The sequence below is a fragment of the Lissotriton helveticus genome, chromosome 4_1 (genome assembly GCF_964261635.1).
Source record: "Lissotriton helveticus chromosome 4_1, aLisHel1.1, whole genome shotgun sequence".
NCBI classification, from domain to species: domain Eukaryota; kingdom Metazoa; phylum Chordata; class Amphibia; order Caudata; family Salamandridae; genus Lissotriton; species Lissotriton helveticus.
The window spans coordinates 1939306784-1939328962 of record NC_136063.1 but is presented as its reverse complement, the minus strand read 5'-3'; positions in this window follow the sequence as shown (position 1 = coordinate 1939328962).

The window sequence follows — 22179 nt, the reverse complement described above, 5'->3', positions numbered from 1 at the left end:
TGTCCGGGTTTTTTCTCAACGTATTGTGTTTGAATTTTTTGGCCGCATTTTTGGATAGGGTTGAGGGGTATTCTATGCTTTTTGCATTGGACCCTATCGATCCTAGGTTTCTTCCGTCCATTTCCGCTTCACGTTGAGGGTCTGCAGCGGTCTGTTGATTATATTGTACTGAGTGGTTCCCTATTGACTATGTTGTACTGAGTAGTTCCCGGCCAGAGTTTCCTAGAGGATATAGAAATCGAGTAACTCAGTGCTATTGTTTCGCAGTGGTAGGTATAACTTCTTTTGTAGTTTAGTTCGCTCTTATTATTGTACCCTTGTAGACGTGGAAGATATAGAAGTTGAGAGTGATTTCCAGATTACTGTTTCATATTGGATCCTCTGAATAATTGGTCTTTATTAATTATATTATCTTATTTTCATCGGTTCTTTGTAATTATGATGCCCTCAATACTATTTAATTAATTAATTAATTAATTAATTGACTATCCCTAAATGTGAAAACTGGTTGTCAGGAGATAAGTAGCCAGTGTAGGATGTTAACCGAGTCTGTCCCTGAAGTTTCTTGAGAGGGTTTTATATCTTTTCTCTCTAGAAGTTGTTTAATTCCTTTTTCCTTTTCCTAGTCTTTTCTCTCTTTCCACTCCTTAGCTTGGATGGTCCTTATAACTTTTCATTATATATTAGCTGGGTACTGGGAAGTCTCTTTGTTCTTGCTTCTCTTGGTCCTTTAATAGTTTTGTCGGTTCGGTGGGTTCTGGGAGGTCTCCTTACTCTTGCTCCAGGCGGCAGTCCTATTTCCCTTGTTTTATTAATTGGTCCCTTCTCACTTTCCTGACTGTTCAGTCGAGTCCGGGATATCTTCCTTCCCTGTCTCCAGCCGCCAGTCCTATTTCATTGTCTGTGCCTCCAGGTTGGTGATAGGAGGGTTTAGATGGGGTAGCGTGGGAATGTAAGTCCTAAGCGGCCGCCATTTGATACCTAGTTTTTTTGTCGGGGTCAAAGTCTTTACGCCATGCTCTTTCAAGAGCTTTACATTTGTTTTTTTCCACTTTAAGTGATTCATTAAACCATGGGGCGGGAGGGCGATGAACATTGCCCTTGGATTTGGGAGTAGGTAGACAGGACTCCACTGCACTGGTAAGCCATAATTGGGTGGCATTAGCAATACTTTCCATAGTGTGATTTTTTTTGCGCGGGTTCATGCTGAGTGCAATATTAAGTTTAGGAATATCTAAGGATTTCCAATTTTTCCTAGGCAGGACCGGTAGCATATTATGGTCCATGGAAGTTGTGGTAAATAAAATATTACCCTGGCTGAATTTCTAGGCATTAACAAAGTATCATGCATCAAGTGAGAGGCAGAGTCCGTGGTATCTGAGTTAAAATGGGCTTTATTCCAATAACTCGAGTCAAAGGGAGAATATGTTCCATCACCTCTGAGGTTCAGGAAGAGTCTTCTAACATTTAATAACAAAACATCATATATATACTTTTTACTCCTTGTACATAGGGAGCTCGAGGCAGAGCAAGACAGAAAATGAGATAAGAACATGTGGGTGTACACTTGATGAGTCATAGGTGTGTGATAGGTAGGTGTCATAGTTGGGTGGGTACTTAGAGGAGGAGTTGGCATGACCAGCTCGAACTGTGCCCTAATTGTGCAATTTGAGCATGACGTGCAGTTGACGTGGAACTGGGAGGAGGCTGACTTTCAACCTAGCAGAGAGATCTCTTATGTCAAGGCGACCAGCACATCTAGTACAACTGATATCTAGAGTCAGGGGATGTATTATCTGAAGAAAAGGTTGTTCGTCACTAAAAGACAGAGAGGGCATATTTATTCGTTCATTGCATGAGCTTTCTATGGGTGCAAGCACTGTAATTCACTTAAATGGAGACAGAATGGCTATCGGACGGGTCTGTTTACTTTTCCTCACCGGGCAGGGATGCCACTCTGTACAGCAGACGGATAACTGTTATTCATAATACTGTCTTGGCAGACTTCTTGCTGACGTGACTGCAGCTCAGTATGCCAAGAGTCATGTAAACATTAATTCAGAAAGTGGTTTCAGGCTCAACCAGTACGATATTTATTTAAAAGAGCACAATGCAAAATGCAAATACATGGGCCTTCATTTTAGCTTAACGTTTGGGAGACTTGATGACTTGACTTGCAGGACATGTTTGCAGAGGCCTAGTGATTCAGGCCACTATGGGAAATATGCATGGGTGACATGCACATGACATGTAACATAGGGTATATGTAGTGGACATATTTGGTCAGGCAAAATATCATTTTCCTCATTCCCTCCTTGTCACCTACATAACCCTTCAGGATACATCTATATTCATGAGACCGTATAGTTGATCATACAGCATCATTTCTTCATCTTTTATCCTTTGTTTACGTGGATGTGGAATACAGGCAGTAGCACACAAGCCGCAAATGGCCGGACCACACTGCAGACAGAGACAGCAACCAAATACCATAAGTAGGGCCATTCCTAGGAAGGACATAACTTTCCATCCCCATGCAGATATTACACCCCAGAACCAACTGGACCAAGTCCATGTGCCTGGATCTTGATGTATGGCATTAGCAATTTTGTGGAGTCTTGTTATTGCTTCGTACACAGATGGTGCATTATCTGGGATAAAAATGCAACAACTAGATCGGATGACTCTACAAGCTCCGCCCCTATCCGCCAAGATGACGTCTAGAACGAGGCGGTTTTGAAGAACGACAAGTCTAATAGCAGACTGTTCCTGGGTCAAGTTCGCCAGGGCAGATGCAGTTATATTTACAACTGTTTCAAGAGTCCTTGTTAACCTGCGTATCAGTTTACTGTTTTGGACGGGACCTATGAAGAAAAAGAATCCTCTGTTGAAATCTGTATATTGCTCCCAAGCTGTTTCAGTCTGATCGATCCCTGCGGAATCTGTCTCTCTCTTTTGTCTAACATGTTCTAGTCGTGAATCTCTATGATAATTTGATGGGGCTAGAAAAACGGGTGGCAATAAGAATGCTATATAACAAGTCCCACCCCAGTCTAAGGGCAGATGTACATAGGCTGTCTGACCACAAATGAAATAGGTATGGCGTGATGTTTTGAAAGAAGAAAGTCCGTTATCATCAAACTCTACTACAGTGTTACACTTGCTGTGTCCCATATGTACTGAGCCTTTCTTACTCACACATAAATCACCTTTTGCTGGCAGGACTGATATAAACGGTGGACCTGTATTTTGCTTGGGCTGAACGTTTAACATTATAAAATTAACAGATGCATTTCCCTGTTCGTACTCTTCATTCTCTAAATCGGTTCCCTTTCTTTGGGGGAATCCGTCTTTGTCTGGAAAGCATGCTTCATTCATTACTTTATTCAGGTTTCCATATATCCAGCCACCTGGATAAGCTATGTACCTTCTATCTATTGATGTCATTAGAGCAAACCATGCTCCACACGAACCATTGTGTGAGAACGGTAAAGGGTAGAAGGGCAGAACTCCCTTCGTTTCTTGATAAGGAGGCAGTTGGCCACATACCCAGCAGTCAGTTGCATTGCTGGTCTGATGAGAATGGTGTAACATTCGAATAAATGTATTGTTACGTAGTGCAAGTCGATATGACAATTCATGGTGAGGCAGGTCACTAAATGTATGCTCTATGGTACTGTTACTGGAAGAGTGTATATGTGAGGAAATGGGAAAGAAAACATGTAGTAATAAACTGACACCAATTATAACAATGCACAGAATAAAAAGGTTGATCAAAGTAACTATACATCTACTGCGTAATACCTTGCAGTACTTTTCCTTCTTATCTCTCTTCTTGCTATTCTCATATGTGATCTTATACATGTCAGAATCGAGTCTAACCGATTCACCACCGGGTGGGCTTAAACAATTAAACTACGTCTGACTTACTACTTCTTAATCTAGACCTATACTCTTGCTGAGGGGTATTTTCTAGCAAAGGTCAGTGTTCTTTATTAAAAGTTTCAAAGTTCCAAAGTTCCAAAGTTCCAAAGTTCCAAAGTTCCAAAGTGTCTTTTGTAGTGATGAAGGTGAGTTCGGCCTTTACGTCCTTCCACCAACTTCGGCGTCTTCCAACGTGGCTCAAGGGGACTTGAATGATCAAAGATCCTGAGGAGTCCAAATTCTCCTGGTGCTATGGCATGTTCCTTGACCTGGGTGTTGTCAGGGAAGGCGGCAGCAACCTGTGAATGAAAAGAGAGTAGTGCAGAAATCAAGGAAGCCAGGTGATCTGTCAGCATGTTACTGTCAACATAAGTAATTTTCTTTGGCATAGGCGTACCTCACATATATCACCACATAATTATGTGGTAAATAAAATATAGTTCATAAGGAGATAGGCCTGTTCTGGAATGATCTACCATACGCATGTAAAAGAGGGCAACCGGCAAGGCCACCATCCAATCCACGCCTTTGTCTGTACAGATCTCAGCAACTTTGTCTTAATTGTCTGATTTTGTCTTTCTACAAGGCCTGCGGCTTCTGGGTGTCTGACACAATGGAATTTCCATGTATACCCTAACAGAAGGGACACTTGTTTCATTAATTCAGAGGAGAATGGCTGACCGTTATCAGAATAGATGACACGGGGTAGATCACATGAGGTGATTCATAGCTGGGGAAGTACTCGCGCACTAATTGTCTGGCTGTTGTAACAGGAGTATAATCTGGAACTGGATATGCTTCTGTCCATCTAGACAGTGCACACACAACTACTAGGACATACTTGTTAAACCTCTACATCTGTCCATTTGGATATAATCCATCTGGAGAACCTCAAAAGGGCGGTCAGGAGGATGAAATCCGCCTTGTTCCACCGGAATGCCTTTACCTGGATTGAACTGGTAATAGATCATACATGTTCGCTGCTTGTTAAACGAAATGTTCTGTAAGCTGTCTAGCATTGCCTTCTCTCCCAAGTGTGTTGGACTATGTGCTGAGAAGAAAACAATGTACCTTTTCCCCTAGTCATCTAACCTTGGTTAGTCTGGACCCCTCCTTGTTCAGTCCAATTCATTATCTCATCTGTTGTGGCATGTGTCTGTATGTCGAGTACATCTTGTGTAGGGTCCCTGACTGTCATACTTTATATCAGTAATGGTACAATGGTGTTTACTGTAACATGGAGTCGCTTAAAACTGGCGCTTGACATAATGCTCTTTTTAATTCCTCAAATGCCAAGGTGTGTTCTTGTGTCCTAGGGAGAACAGTCAAAATGGCTGCCTCCTGTGAAGTTAACTGTATGAGTGGTTTGGCTAGATATGCATACTGGGGAATCCATTGCCTACAGTAAGAAGTAAGGCCAATAAATGGTTATGTTAGCTGTATACCTGGTGTACCCTCCTTGGAAAGCAAGTGTTGTACACCACTTGCTTTACACAGAAAGTATAAGACTGTCAGAGATGCAACGTCACAGTCTGGTTCTGATCTTGCTGTAATTAGAATGTCGTTTATGTACTGTATCAGTGCTGTGTTGGAAGGCATGTAAACACTGTCCAGCCGTTCCTTTAGTGTCTGACTGTAAATGCTAGGGCTCACTGTCATCAATCTAGCAAAAATAAATGACATAGAAATAAATAAATAAAGAAAAATGAATTTTCAATTCAAAAGCTCTGCAGTTTACAAAAAAAAAAATCCTACTCTAGATCTTGGGAACAGTATGACCATACTACCTACAATATGTTCTCTAAATGTATTTGAATAAAACCAAAGTATTCTTGTCATAGACAGAAGGCTGGAGCCTCTGTGAGAAACAGCCCCTCCCTCTAGAATTATGTTCGCACTCAGAGTTTTGAATCAACTCCAAGCCGGGCTACACTGAGATCTATAATTGAATGACTGCCAGATGCTGAACTCATTGCAAGAGCAAGACTCCTGCCAATTATTCTGTTTACACTACTGAGGGACAAACTATTCATTTGCAAGCGTGACTTATCTGTAAGGAAGAGCAACTATTTGTACACAAGTCAGAGGGGCTGGGGAGGTAACTTCGCTACGAACTCACTCCTTGCTAACCTACCCCTCCCCTCAGAGCCAGGAGCTGGCTCAGTGTCAAACATCACTAAGAGGAGACAAGCCTCCCACTCGTCTCTGCTTCTCTAAAATTGGGTCGCTGCCAACGCTGAGCTCATTGAAAGAGCCAGGCGTCTGCCAAGTTTCTTAAAGAGTGAGCTGCAAGCCTCCTCCCTCCACATGCGAAGGAAGCTAGTGTAAGTCTGATGAGCAGTGGCCCTCCCTTCACATAAACAAAGGGATCGCGGAAAGAATTGGGTTATGGCCAACAAGACAGGCACTGCTCGCTCCAAGAGGGAGTAGCCCTCCCTTTACATAAACATTTACTGGGAGCCAGGCCATCTCGGTCTCGGACGGACTGTCTCAAGGTTAAAAAACACATTCCTTGTACGTCATAACATATCTCTTCCCAGGCCAGAACCATTATTCTCTAACTAACTGAAGCGAACTTTAAAACGTGTTAAAAAGTAAATTAATAAAGACATATATTTTTCTGTAACTGAGTGACATGCTAGCATTTTAAATAATTCTGTACTGCTACTTAAAAGCTCCACTTTCTAAAAAACACTTTTGTCTAACTAATTCAGCTAGAAGGCAAGACATTTGAAACATGGGCATTTGTTTAGCATGCAAATTACCACACAAAAAGGGACAGTTTGCTTCTGCACACAATGCTAAGCACTTTGCAGTTGAGAGGGAAAAAAAATGAATTATCATGGACTGTTGCATTGGGACTGTTCTCTGCATATATCAATGGAGCCTTCTCCACTTAATGTTGATCTGAAACTATCTGTGTAAGTATTGTAGCCCTGAATCAGACATAATAAATCCTATTTTCCAAGTCTTGTTTAATGAACACTGCTTTTATCGTGCAATATATCACCATTCTATCAGCAGCCTGTCAAAGTACATAGGTGAGCCTTGAAACTAAATGAATGCAAACTAAATTAATGTAGGGGACTCTTAGCAATGCACTAACATGGTAGTGTATTGTAGCTATCAAAAAGGGCCACGTTCATTAATTTCACAAATAGCCACTTTCCTAAGTGAGTGGGATAACTGTCACACGCTATTCTAAAGGGCAGCTTGCATTGGGAAAAATATTCTGTAGAAACATTCCTATTAAAACAAAAAACACTGTTGCATTACACTAATTTAAAGCACATTCTCTAAGATCGGCCTGTTCTATAATTTCTTCTCTACCGTGAAAACATTAAAGCACTCTTCGTGGTGCAAACCCTTATCTCACATTTCAGAAATACGCCCATTGGATAACATGGCAAATCGCACCTCCACACAAAACATGCTTTTTACACCACTTCCACAGCTCAGATCCTTTTCAAATTTTGCATCACAGTAGTCCAAGCTATTCCCTAAATCCTCACCAAAAAGCAACTAAATCCCTCCACTGGAACGGGTACGAATTTCCGCTCAAAAGCACGCCCCCCCCGCAAACACCAAAAAAACCCGTCAAAATTCCTCAACACCTTGTTCAAACAAATACTGCCTTCTTAATAAAAGATATTAACTCTTTGGCAGCCGAAGCACAATGTTATGTTATGTTATGTTACGTTGTTTTTGTATAGCGTACGGCTACTCGAAAGGAGTGTCCCGACGCTTTTCCACCCGCGGCTCATAAAAAGTAACACAACACAGCTAAAAACACAAAACTCTAAAAAGAGAACAAAGAGGAAACAGTTTAATAGAAAAAGAACAGACTAAGAATTAAAAAGCCAAGTCTTCAGGCTCCTCCTAAACTGAAGCAGATTGGCAGTACTGCGCAACGCAAGCGGAAGCGAATTCCATACCTGGGGAGCTCGGTCATTCCCCAATGACTGCAGTACATGGGAAAGTCATGAACTCATCTCTCCACGTTATCACATAACACATACGCACATCTTCAAAACATTTTCTCTAAGCACTTGAAAGAGATCCAGCTCTCTCCTGACTAACGTAACGGCTAGGGACCTGATGATAACATGCTCTGCACAAGCCATAACTACATGGCGCTATTCACAAGCCATATTTACAAGAAACTCAACAAGTCACAAAAATGACACGCTATTCACAAGGCATATTTACAAGGAGCTATACTTAGGAAAATTCAACAAACTACTCACAAGTCTTAATCACAAGGCGCTATGTACAAGGAACTACAAGCCACTCACAAAGCGTTACACACATGGATGTAACAAACTTATTCACAAGTCTTAAGCACAAAGCGCAATTCAAAAATAAACCAACTAGTTACTCACAAGGCACTTGCGCAGTCCAGAAGGGACTTGTCTAGATACAAGGAAATGAACGCTTCAGATGCTGTCGGCTTTAATTCTACATACTCTAAAGGGTACAGGTGGTGGCGTTCTCTACCTACTGGGTCTTTCTGAGGTGGTCACTTGAACTAGTTCTTCTGACAGGGTGGGATAAATACCAGTAATGACGGAATTTCTTTCTCTAACAGTCTGTTCTGTCTTGAACTGTTCCCCCTTATCCCGTAGTTCTTTTTCTTTGGCTTTATTTTTCTCTGCTTGTTTTAGTTCTCTCTGCTTTATTGAATTCTTTCTCTGTTCTCCTATGTCACTCTTTGCGCCATAACTCAATGGCATCTTTCTGAGAGGGTCTTGACTTCTTTCTCCAAATGGCGTTTAGCCCATGCTTATTATACATAAAATGACCAGGTGTGTCTCTAGGCCGGATATTAACTGTCTATTCTAGTAAACCTCTTCTGGTCCCTATCTGACGTAATTTTGAAAACAGAAACCAATACAATGGAAACACAATACACAAAAATAGACTGTAACAATCAACAATCATTCACACTAAAACAACATAACATTGAAACACTAAAACAGATACAATTACAGAGAGTTAAACATGCACTTGAAAAACAGTTTTGTGCACTGAAAATACAGTGCAACCATACCGGTCTCAAAAAATTGAGACACGTCTTTACCGGGCCCACTCTGGACACGTCTTGACCGTTCTCATCTAAAATGAGCCCGTCTTGAAACTAGATACATTCCCCATAGTGGTACTCACCGGGAAAGCAGAACTTGAAACTTGAAGGCCTCGGAAACTTGACTTGACTACGCTTGCGCCTTGGAACAGGGGGACCTCTGGAGACCTCGGACCTTGCTCTCTCACGGGCTGGGCCTCTGGTTGAGACGATCCGCGATTCTCACCGCCTCACATGGATGCCTGGTCGCAGTCCGTCCTCCTCCGTGGGCCTGAGGGAGTGGCAGGAAGTCCTGCTGGTGCGCTTTGAAGTCCGTCACGGCTGTAGAAGGGGGCAAAGACTAGACCGACAACTCCCGCGAGTGGGGAAAGGGATATGTCCCTGTAAGGGCGCCAAATTATGTGGTAAATAAAATATTACCCTGGCTGAATTTCTAGGCATTAACAAAGTATCATGCATCAAGTGAGAGGCAGAGTCCATGGTATCTGAGTTAAAATGGGCTTTATTCCAATAACTCGAGTCAAAGGGAGAATATGTTCCATCACCTCTGAGGTTCAGGAAGAGTCTTCTAACATTTAATAACAAAACATCATATATATACTTTTTACTCCTTGTACATAGGGAGCTCGAGGCAGAGCAAGACAGAAAATGAGATAAGAACATGTGGGTGTACACTTGATGAGTCATAGGTGTGTGATAGGTAGGTGTCATAGGTGGGTGGGTACTTAGAGGAGGAGTTGGCATGACCAGCTCGAACTGTGCCCTAATTGTGCAATTTGAGCATGACGTGCAGTTGACGTGTAACTGGGAGGAGGCTGACTTTCAACCTAGCAGAGAGATCTCTTATGTCAAGGCGACCAGCACATCTAGTACAACTGATATCTAGAGTCAGGGGATGTATTATCTGAAGAAAAGGTTGTTCGTCACTAAAAGACAGAGAGGGCATATTTATTCGTTCATTGCATGAGCTTTCTATGGGTGCAAGCACTGTAATTCACTTAAATGGAGACAGAATGGCTATCGGACGGGTCTGTTTACTTTTCCTCACCGGGCAGGGATGCCACTCTGTACAGCAGACGGATAACTGTTATTCATAATACTGTCTTGGCAGACTTCTTGCTGACGTGACTGCAGCTCAGTATGCCAAGAGTCATGTAAACATTAATTCAGAAAGTGGTTTCAGGCTCAACCAGTACGATATTTATTTAAAAGAGCACAATGCAAAATGCAAATACATGGGCCTTCATTTTAGCTTAACGTTTGGGAGACTTGATGACTTGACTTGCAGGACATGTTTGCAGAGGCCTAGTGATTCAGGCCACTACGGGAAATATGCATGGGTGACATGCACATGACATGTAACATAGGGTATATGTAGTGGACATATTTGGTCAGGCAAAATATCATTTTCCTCAAAGTAATGGGTGGTTTAAGAGTAAATTTAATTAGAAAATGATCAGACCAACACACCGGAGTGGTGTCCTCCCAGATAAGTTGTGAGAGGTTCGATAGTAGTGGGTCTAATAAGTGTCCTGCCTTGTGGGTAGGTCCCGAATTGAGAAGATGGATGTTTAGTGCAATAAGATCTTCTAACAGATTGGCACTAGTCGTATTTGATTTATCTTCTAAATGGAGATTAAGGTCTCCAATAATGGAAAAGTTTTTTGCCGCCACAAGAAAAGGGGTGATGTAATTGGCTAAATCGGTAGCCCATTTAGCGCAGCTTCCGGGAGGCCGGTACATGAGGATGCCAGAAAATGTGCAGTTGGGATTCAGACAGATTTTAAAGAATGATCCCTATGAAAATGTGAAGTTGGGATTCAGACAGATTTTAAAGAACGATCCCTATGAAAGACAGACATTAGGCAACACTGCTGAGCTCGGCTCCATATATATATATTTTTTTAAAGCTTGACATTCCCACCAGACCACAATACAAGTCACCGACGGGCTAACGCACCTCAAGTTGTGAGACAGATGAGGTTAAAGTTCATTCTACCACACACCTTTGTTACGGTCATCTCAACCACAGAAACATGAGATTCTTGGTTATCTCATGTATTTAAATTCTCCTTTCGCTGTATTACCTATGAAGCTGATCGATTAATTGCGACTCTAGGTAACAAAGTCATTGTACAGATGTGAACTACAGGACAAAAGTCAGTCGTGCAAACACTTCTATGACTTCAGGTACTGTTGTGGGGGGGTGGGGTTGTTATTGCACTGTCCTCTCTCGTAGAACAAACACCCTGCCTCACTACAATATAACTGATTCAGAGGCATGTCAGTTTTAGCGATTCTTCCATTAGACACTACATGTTCTTTGCATTACGAACTGGCACGGTTCAGATATTGTCAAAGATGCATGATGCCCATCACAATAAAAAAAAAATGTAAAAAAAGTTTCGAAAACGAACTCTGTGAAAGGTGGGAATGTCAAAGCCGAAAGAATGTTGCAACTGCTCACATCTGTAGATGGAAGGTCTGTGAACTCGAAAGTTGACTTACTGCTGTTTGCACTTTTTCTTTTTGCTAATTCAAAGTTATCACCAACTCCATGGTGAATCCCTTTTCAGTTATACAAGCATATAATCATATTCAGACCAGACCAAAAAGGTAATGTGCCACGGGCTCAACCTTTGGGAGTCCACACAAAGCATGACTTTCTACTACAATCCAGTTACCAAAGACTCATAGCAGTACAATATAAACACACATTTGACTGCACCCAGTAGGAAAGCAAGTCTCAGAGCCAAACGTGTATAAAGTGATACAGAAACAGTAGCTGAAACTTCAAACCAAGAAATGAATCATATTTAGAAACATATATAGTGACTACTGTATTCACCATGTCTCCAGGGATCTTTTGGTTCCACAGCACCAGAAACAATGTCGTCGTCTGAGGGGAAAGTTACCCGCTTTGGCCCATGCTTGTTTTTACCATTTTCATCTTCGGCTGCTGGGAACAAAAGAGCAGACCCTTGCCCCGGCATTTCCTTTCCATTGGCTTGGGAGGCAGGAGGAGAACTTTCATCAGCAGTCATCTCCAGAGACAGATCCAAAGATTTGCGAGTGTTAGAGACGTCCGCTACAAGTTCAGATATTACAGCGCCAGTATTTGCAGAGCTTCCCAGAGCCGGACAATCAGCGGCACCAACGGCTGTAGATTTGGCTGGTCCCAATCTATCCCCATCGCTTATGTTTATATCCAGCATATCATTACTTGTTTTAAGGTCCCCATTAGGTGCACTGGTTAAAGCAGATCGAGGAAGGGCATTGGCCTCAAGGCTTAGATTCTGTCCATGTTCTTTGCTCCCTGTGCCACCAGGATCTGATACAGTAATATTCATTCCAGACTTGTCAGAGCCTAAATAAAATGAGTAGGTAGCATCCACACACTGGTTCAGGGAGTGCTCTCGAGGGCCCGGGAACACAAAGCGATTAGTATCATCTCCCTGGTGAGGAGGACATAACTCAAAGACCTCGTCCTCACTCTAGAATACCATGTCCTGGCTTATGCACACTTGTTACCTTGAATTCATAAAGTGGGGTGCATGCATTCCATGACTGACGCAAAGGATATTCAGAGAGCTCCCTAGTCACTCTGCAACCCACCGGCCCACGCTATCAAAAGAGAAACTATATTCAAATGATGAACTAGTAGTTGCGGCGTTGCAGTTGGGCACAGAATCATTAGACTTAGTAACGCACCCAGCAGTCAGTTGCTTTTAATAGAAGTTTTGCTTTCTCAAAGTCAAAGTCAAAGCCAAAAGGTTTTATTTGCATAATTTGTTAAAATTGTTACAAAATTCACATAATAAATAACAGTACAATTTTATTATTAAAATGCTAAAATTATTGTCTCTCGACCTCTGTTTTGTTTGTGGCAGCGTTCATGAAATCCGAGGGTTGGAATGACCTTTTTTGCCCGCCAACTGGGAGTCCTCCTGTTCTGTTAGTTCTAAAAGTTTTCTTGCTTCTGCCAAGAATTTAACTCCACGGCATGCTAGAATTATGGAGGTACCTCCGAGCCAGCTTGTGACTGCGTGTCTGCAAGATCGAATATTTAACACATTGAAGATGGATTTCAATAACAGTCGTCTCTGGCTTGTCAGGGCCGGACATATACAGAAAAGGTGGACAAGGGTTTCGTTTTTTTGTACCCACAAAGGCGACATTGGGTCGTCTGGTGTGTTGCTTTCCACGCCGGTAGTAAATCCTTTGTAACATGCATCCCCATCCGATAATCTATAAAAGCCTGTTTTAGATGACCACTGAAGTGGGATGTTAAATATGAGTTTATTTTTGGGGTTGTTCATGATGGTCCAAGCATGCCGACGTTTTGACAATAACTCTTTGTCTTCCAGAAAGGATTTCCATTTTGCTGCCAAGTTAACTAATTGTTTTAGACTTGCCTTATCGGTCCCAGATTCCCAGACAGCTTCCAATTCTAACTTTTCCACGCAGAGTATCAGATACTTTCCCCAATTGTTCACAGATTCAGATTCCCCCCGTTTTTTAATTTCCTCCCAGCTTAGCCAGTTCAATGTAACTGGATCTGCAGATCTAAGTTTGCAACAGAATTTCACGAAACCGCTCATGCTCCGGAACTTCTGGTTTTGCAAACCAAATTCTAGCCTAACTTGGAAGGCTGAGGCGGATTTTGGCAAGTTGAAACCCGCTTTGTAAATTTTGATCTGTAAATCATTTAAAAGTTCCACCTCCATGCCACACCACGTGACTAGGCCGTAAGATAAAGTAGGCATAATCTGCGCTGCCATCGCTTTTAAAAGATGGTTTTGGTTAGGGCAATCCATTTTTTCTTTTAGGGAGCGATACGCAAAGATTAAAGATTGTGCTTTTGCTTTTAGTGCTGTTTTGTGGTCCTTGTTGTTTGCTCCTCTTGTTATTGTAATTCCCAAGTACTTATAGTGCTCTTGTTCTTTCACTTGTGCCCCTTGGGCCATCCATTTGTACTTTAGATTTTGCCGGTCAACTAGGCTGACCACTTTGGTTTTCTCCTTGTTGAGTTCTAAGCTTTCCCGTTCTGAATACAAGGTTAATTTATTAATGGCTCATTGTAAGCCGATTGGAGTCTTGCTCAATAATACAATATCATCCGCATATTGTAGGTAATGTATTGGATTATTTGCCAATGATGGTGGATGGCTATCTGCAGATTCGATCGCATTTGTTAGGTCGGAGAGAAAAAGGTTAAAAAGGGTGGGGGCTAATACGCAGCCTCGCTTTAGGCCTTGGTGCGTTTGGATGCTGCTGGTTGTACTACCACCATTTCCCAACTTCACTCTTACCCAAGTACAGTGGTGTAGGGCTTTGACAGCTCTTAAAAGTTGGTATGGCATCCCCCAGCTCTCTAATTTGCTCCACAAGCGCTCTCTGTACACCCGATCGAATGCGGACTTGATGTCTATGAAGCATGCATACAAACGGGTGCCCTTTGCTATTGCTTGGTCCGTTAGGATAGACAGGCAAGTTAGGTTGGTTGTTGTTCCCATTCCTTGCCTGAATCCTGTTTGGAATTTTGGCATAATCTTTATTTCTGATATCCAGGCTTGTAATTTGGATAGGATGCAGGAGCCGTAGAGTTTGGCCTCTATGTCTATTAGTGATATCAGTCTAAAATTTGAGGGGTTGCGGTGATCGCCATGCTTAAAAATTGGGTGTATAATGCTTCCTTTCCAGGAGGCTGGTAATTCTGCTCGGTTGTAAATTTGGTTGAAGAGGGGCGTTAGGGTCTCTGCCCACAGGTCCGGGTCGTACTTGAAGATCGCATTCGGCAGCCCGTTTGGTCCTGATGCACGCTCGGACTTTAATCTTGAAATTATTGACCTCAATTCGTTTTTGGTGGTTAGGTCAACTAGGTCTGTAGGCCCCTTCCGAGGAAGTTCCTGCTCGGGTTCCCTAAATTCCCTGTTCATAACTGCTTTTGGTTGCTCCATGTTAACCTTCGCTGCCCCTGAATCTTTAACATGACCTGTATCTTTGTTGCTGTATAGATTTTGCACGTGTCTGATCCAGGTTTCTGCTCCAACCCCAGCTTCTTGTTGGAGTTTTGCCCCTTGGTTAAGCTTGTTTATGATACCCCAAAAAACCCGGCTGTTAGGATGTTTTCCCGCAATTAACAGTTTGTTCCATATTGTTTCTTTATATGAGTACTTTGCGGCCCTGAGTGCCTTCCTGTAGATGTTCCTGGCTCTCCTCAGATTAGATTTGTTTGCCACATACCCCGACTTTTTTTGACTTGCGAGGGCTCGGACCTCCTTGGCCACCTTTCTTTTTTTCGCTCTTAAGTCCAGGTTGAACCAAGGCTCCTTCTAGTTGTTGGGGTTGCTGTAGTTCCCCAACCTTGCTGGGAACTTTAGCTGCAGGACCTGAATCATTTGCTCCCAGTTGGGTACTAGGTCCTCCTTCTTTTGAATTCCTAGGTTGGCCATATGGGCTTTAACTGAGTCAGTAATGTTGCCCAACCCCTCTCCATGCCATTTTAATTTTCTCAGATTAAACTTTGATGCATGGTACAGAAGAGGGGTCATTGTTGGCGCCATAATTGGTGTAATATTCAAAGTTAATATTTGTGGGAAGTGATCACTTTCTGCTCGTATTTCAATGCCAAATGATATGATGCTGGTGATTAACTCATTGCTTACTACTGAGTAGTGAATTGTTGAGTGAACCCTGCCGCTCAGGTATGTAACAGCTGCTGGCATATCCCCCTTTATGTTGCCATTCAGGATAGCCAGTCCATGTTCGATTAACCTGGATGCACTACTATTTCCCGTCATCTTCACCTTTGCCTTGTTTTGGTCAATGAGGGCGTTGTTAAAGTCCCCGGAGAGGACCACAGGGTATTGCGGGTAGGTCCTTTGCATGGCCTTGATAAGTAACAACAGCGTTGCATGTTTTTATATTTGTGCCGTTTTATCAGGATGGATGTAAACGTTAAATATTATCATTTTCCAGGGTTCAATCCTCGATGACGAGGCTTCGGTGATTCTGGTCACTTGGGCCCACTTCAGGCCCACTTCTATCTCCTCTGATACCCAGTTGTATTTGTGGGTTACGTAAGTTGATAACCCACCACAGGGATGGCCGTGCATGGAGGGGCTTTCTGCATATATTTGATGTTCTTTGAAACCTTGGACAGGGGTTGATTGCAATTTCCAAGACTCCTGGATCAAAATGATGTCTTGTTGTTGGAAGAAGGCACTGGTTTCGTAATCGTGGGCCATTTCTCGAAAGCCATGCACGTTCCACGAGCAAATTGAAACTATTGATTTAGTTGTTTGATTCTGGGGGAGCGTTTCATTCCGCTGGGTTATGGAAAAGATTGGATCTGGGTTAGGTAGTTTTAATGCACAAGACGTTTGGTATCCAAGACCAATCTGTTCTGTCAGCTTGATGAAGGTTGTTTATTTGTACTATGTGACTTTCAATTCACGGCTCTGGCGTGGATGACCTGGCGCCGCGTAAGCAAGAGGTGTATTGACCTCTACACCCTTTTCCCTTGTTTTGGGCGCATGTGTTTGGTTGTAAGGGATAGGGGTACCTCGAACGCTTGTGTCGCATTATGGATATTCCCCATGATTCAAATTGCGGTCTTGCGTGGTATATCCTTTCTACCAGGTCCTTTGAGGCCCAAGTTGTTACTGTTTCTTCAATGGCCGCATTGATTACATTTTGTTGAAATTCGATGGAGTTGAGATCTTTGGAAGTAATTTCTTTTAAAGCCGATATTTCATTAAACAGTTTTAACAAATTGCCTCGATTCAAAAAGTCCTGTGGACCCCTAGTTGGATATTCGGGAATAAAGGTTAGCTTTAAGTCAGACAACGCTGGATGAGTGCTTGGCTCCTTTTGCGTTGTACCTGCATTATTAGCTGGAGGGTTATAAGGTTGCGTTCTCTCGTGGGCGTGGAGGGTTAGTTGTTGTTCTTGCGCTTGTTGTTCTACCGCAATTGAGTTTGGATTTTTTGGGGTTTTAGCTTTGTTGATTGACTTCATTTGGCCCGTACTTTGGTCCCTTTGTATTAATGAACATTTACGTTCATTTTCCGAAACTGTGATTTGCATAGGGGATGACGCAGTTTGAAATTCAAGAGCTACTGCTGGGCCAGGAAGTTCGTGTGCATTTCTTTCAAGTATTATTGGTGGTTGTTGCTCAATAGTGATTTTTTTGCCGGGATTGCGGACCTCTTTGAAAGTACATTTGAAATCTAAACTGTTTTTTGCCAGGGCTGTTGTCAGCCCATATTGCTCACGGCCTCCCTGTTTGACCGCTTGTTTTGATATCGATTGCTCTCTTCCCTGTTCTTGCTCTTGTGGTTGCTGATTGGATGTTGTAACCGTTTGTCTGTTTTTTTCCCCTGTGTGTGGTGATCTGGTTAATTTAACTCCTGACCTGGGGCTTTCGTCCCTAGATATGAGTGATGTGTTTCGGCGGTCAAATCGGTCTGTCGGGAATTCCTCACCCACTGACGACCCGTTCAAAGGACTGGAATTGATTTCGTGGTGGGTATTGGTGTTAAAAATTGGGAAGATTTTGCTCGGTTCTGCGTTTGGTTGGTTCTTGTACTTGAGCCTGGCCTTCCTAACCCTTTTCCTTTGTCTCTTTGTTGGGTTGTCCTCAGATGTGGGTTGTTGGGTAACTTGAATTTCTTCGACGTCTGAGGCTGATTTATCTTTGCCGCATTCCTTTGATAAATGTAGTTGATCCGTAATTTGTTTGCTTCTTTTTTGGCCGTTTGGGAGCTTTCTCGTGGGTGTTTGTGGTCTCTCCGGGGTATGCTTAATTTCTGATGTCTGGCTGTGACCACAAGATCGTTTTACCTCTCCTAGAATGTCCATTAAAATTGCCGGGAGGCTTGCCAGCTTTTCTATGATACTTTCACATCCGCAGTTTCGTTGTTGATTCTTCCCGCTGGTTTTTGGCTCTGAGTTCCCCTGAGTTGTCAAGAGCAATGAAAGGGAGTCCAGTTTTGCGTTTATACTCGAAATGTGCCCTGCCACCAAAGTAATAAGGTCGATCTGGACTTCCATTTTGTTAGATTGGTAATTCAGCACCCTTATTGCTTGCTCTAGGGTGCCTAACAAAGATTGGGTCCATGACGTCGCGGGCTCGACATTTAGGATTCTACTTGAGTCCTTAGGCTCTGAGTCCAACGAGCTCACTGATGAAATTGTGATTGGGTCAGTATGGGAGAGGAGTAGTTGGTTAGCCTGCTTAGTGATGCTGTTATTTATGCATCCTTTTTGTTGGTCTCTTTTTTTCTCTGGGCGGAGTTGAGACCAGCATGCCCGGGCTCAGATGTCGGTCATCAAAACCGTGTTCTAATCCTTGTGAATCTATGTACTTTGTGATTCTCTCTGAGAGTTCCTCGAGTTGAGAGTCGTTTGATAGGAAGAGAGGCTTTAACCATGGGTCTCCTTCTTGCCCGGGTAAGATGGATTGATTTGTAGAGTCTGTGTTGACCTCCTTCTCCCCCTTGCTCGCTGTTCCGTGGTCGCTATTTTCTGGTGGCTCCGTGATTATTTCACTTTTATCCTGGCTTCGTCTGTGGACCATCTCAATACAATTATCTGCAGTGTCCTTTTTGGCTCCGCCTCCCTCAATTTCATTTGAGGCTGAAGAAGTGTTGGGACCGTGCACCTGGGCCGTGACCAACTCTTGTTTGCCTTGACGAAAGGAACCCAAACACAGTGTAGGGGATACAGACCCTCTGTCACTGCGTGACATGTTCTGCAGGTTATTAGTCCGTCGAGAGGGTGCATTTGATGGCGCGATGGGGCTTGGTAACTTACAGGCCTCCGTAGTCTGTGCGGAAATCGCCGCCATTGGGTCCTTCAGGTAAAAAAATTTCAGTAGTCCAGATTTCCTTCTGGGATCTGATTTTAGCTCAGGGGTTGGTGCCGATACCAACCTTTCCCTGGGATTTAAATCTGGCTCTATTCCCGCTGTCATTTTGGGTTCCATAGCCATCTTTCTTGTTTTTCTTTGGGCTTTTTTACTTTCCACAGGTTGTCGTGTTTTCCCCGATCTCATTTCCCTCGTTTGTGACCTCACGATACCTTTAACCCTGTTAGGGAACTGTTCGGGATCTGTTCGTGTCTGTTGGTAGCTGATTCGGCGGGTGAGGTGTCGGGGTCGGTGGTGGTATTAACAAGTGCTCTAATAAGGAGATGGCCGTAAATGGCTTGGCCTGGGTGGTTAAAAGCGCGAGTAGGGGTGCGGCCGGAAGTGCAAGACCTTCGGGGGTCTCCTGTCTCCAGATCAGTTTTTAGTTGAAACGGACCCCCCCAGGGATTAATGTACTTGCTTACTTTCCTTACCGCACTGCTTCACGCTGTTTTCCTTGGCTCGGTACACTGGCTCTCTCGGGCACCCAAAGTCCTGGGTCCACTGGTGCTGTCGCGCACTGTCTCTCTGGTGGTTTTACCCCCATCTCCTGGCACCTGGCTCCCCGTTTTCCTGGCTCCCGGTGGGCTACGAACCCTTGCTCCCTCAGCTCACCGCTGTGTCTTCTCTATTGCGGTAGCGAGTGTCGTGTGGGAGTGGCGTTGGCGTCATGCTGCCCCAACTCCTGGGGCCCACTAGTGCCCACTGGGCGGCTGTTCAGGCTCCCCTGCCTCGCGGCTGCCGCAGGGCGTGGATCTCCTGCCCGTCCAACCCCTGCCCCTTCTGCTGCTGCTTCTTCTTCTGGGCTTCTTAGTCCGCCCTGCCAAAGCCAGTCCGTCTAATCCGCACAGCACAGCGGCACCTGACACCGAACCTATTGGGGGCACAGAGGAGGCGGTAGACCGGTAAACCAAGGGAATGATGGGGGTAAGCCGGGCTCACGCAAAGCACAGGCACCCCCGGTGTTCCTGCTCCTCTGGCGCTGGCTTTGCGCTGTCTCCCGTTGTAACTCCGCCCCAAACAAACCGTGCCCCAAACAAACCGTGGTTGCACCCCCTCAGTGCCCTCCAGGCTGCCTCAAAGTTTTTCCAAGTTTCTCCCAGGCTTACCACTGCCCCAGCCGCCTGCCTCTAGCCGTCTGGAAGAGCCCCCCGCCGCTACCGGGCCGCTCCCGTTTTTTTGCCGGCGCAGCTGCTAAGTAAACTGTGGGCTCAGGCGGCCTCCTGCGCTCGCGCCCCTCGTGCTCCGCACCTCACTGCACGGGGGGGCAGGGTACAGGCAGGGTACAGCAGGCAGAAGTTCAGCTGAAAGAGGCGGAGAGGCGGAGGGGCCGAGGACGCCCTCTCACTCGCGCTTCCAATGATCTGTGATCTGCACACTCTGCGCTCAACTGCTTCAGTCTGCACCAGAACCTGCAAGCACATAGAGCCGAGCTCCGCTCTCTACTCACCATCAGTATGAAGTTTTGCTTTCTCATTAAGCTGTTATTTCAGTTGCCGTGTGAATGACTTAAAGGTAGAGAGCATTGCTGAGTCTAAAACAAACTTCTGCAGAGCAGTGAGGACAGGTCACTCCCAGTGTGAGGCGAGATGGATGGTGCACGTGAAAGAAACCGCAATGTGGTTGGGGAAGATGGGCAGTGGTACAATCCGAACACATTTAGAGGATGCCAAGGTTAGAGCTACAAAACATCATAGGTCTATATTAATGGTTGGAGAATGAAGCACTGGTTAATGTGACGTTTGGGGGGGCGTAGAGCTAGTGCAAAAATTATGTAGTCGGAGTGAAAGTGAAAGCAAACTGCGCGTTCAGAGGATTAAATAGTGGTGGAATTAAAGCAAAGTATTGGAAACTAGTGAAGTCAAATTGGAAGAAGAGGGGTAGAAGAGGCTGTAACCAGTGGGCAGATGTGTGCAGTGAGTAAGTCGCAGGACAGTAATGGGTACTCTTGACTAGTGGGTACTTTGAGTGTCAAAGACTGGTGTTTCGTAGGATGGCAGGCCCTAGTCGAGAAGGCAGGTGCACGTCCCAACCTTTGGTAACTAAGGCTAGTAGCAGGTGTCTTTGGCTTGAGACATTTCTTTCCCAGAGGCCGTCCAGCAGCCTGTAAGCATGACTGCCCAATATTACCCGCCGTCTATTCCATCTATTCCATGACTCAAGCAGCAGCTCACCGGTACTCCTTATCAGTGTACACCACAAACTGGGTTGTAGACAAGGAGGGGCCTGGGTCTCCTAGACTGGGGGTAGCAGCACCTGCCGTCCTCCAAAGCCTGCTCTGTGTGCAGCCACAACACAACATGTGACGAATCTGCTGATAGTATTTGTGAAAACTTTTACAAGAGAGTAAAATCGCAAAAAGGTAAACATAGTTTTCGAGTGAGACTTGGCCTCCATCTTATAACGGAGACTTTGTATTTCTTTGTATAAGAAAACAATACCCAACTCATAAATGAAAAACAGAATAGAAACAAAATGACCCGTTATGTGATAAAAGGGGATGTTGGTCTTTCTGTGGTCTAAAACTTGTCCTAATTTTTGAGGGTTTACAGTTGAGGATTACAGATGAATCTTATTACAATTTGATAGCGGTTAACAGTGAACATTTTGTTACGTTCCTATGTTTTAAAAAAGCGTGCGCCTCACGCTGAATGGAAAAAAAAGATGAGGAGAGGAGCAGGCAGCAGGGAGAGGGGAGAGAGGAGGGGGCCAATGGCTGTTTCCCTTGCAGGAGCGAGCTTTCCTGCGCGCTCCCTCAAGGGAATAGCCAAACGTGCACACGTTGCATTCAAAGCAATGCAATGCGTGCATGTTTGCCCGCAAAGCTGTGCCGATTGCTAACGGTCTTTTCCTAAGCAGTGCATGTGCGCTGCATAGGTGAGACCTAAAAAATGAAGAGAGGTACCTTTTTCATCTGAAGGGCTTCTTTTATCAAGATTTGGTAACATGTTTTAACTTTTGGAGCTGGGGGAACTGTTAGCAAGTATGTAGAAGGAGAAACCATGTGTGGTTGAAATTCATGTGCTGTGACTCTCTGCAGTTGGGTGGTGCAGGTAAATCCCTTTCCAAGGGTTTCATGGGGGTGGCAGTTTTGGGGGGATGGCGAGTCAGGTGTGGGCATATCCCCAGCTCAGGGTGAGGGGCACAACAAGGTAAGGGAAGAGTAGGATTAAGGAGGTGGAGCAAGACAAAGGGGAGTTCTTTTTTAAATGATTGTTTGGGTTGTGTGAGAGGGCGAGATTGGCGAATGCGAAACAAG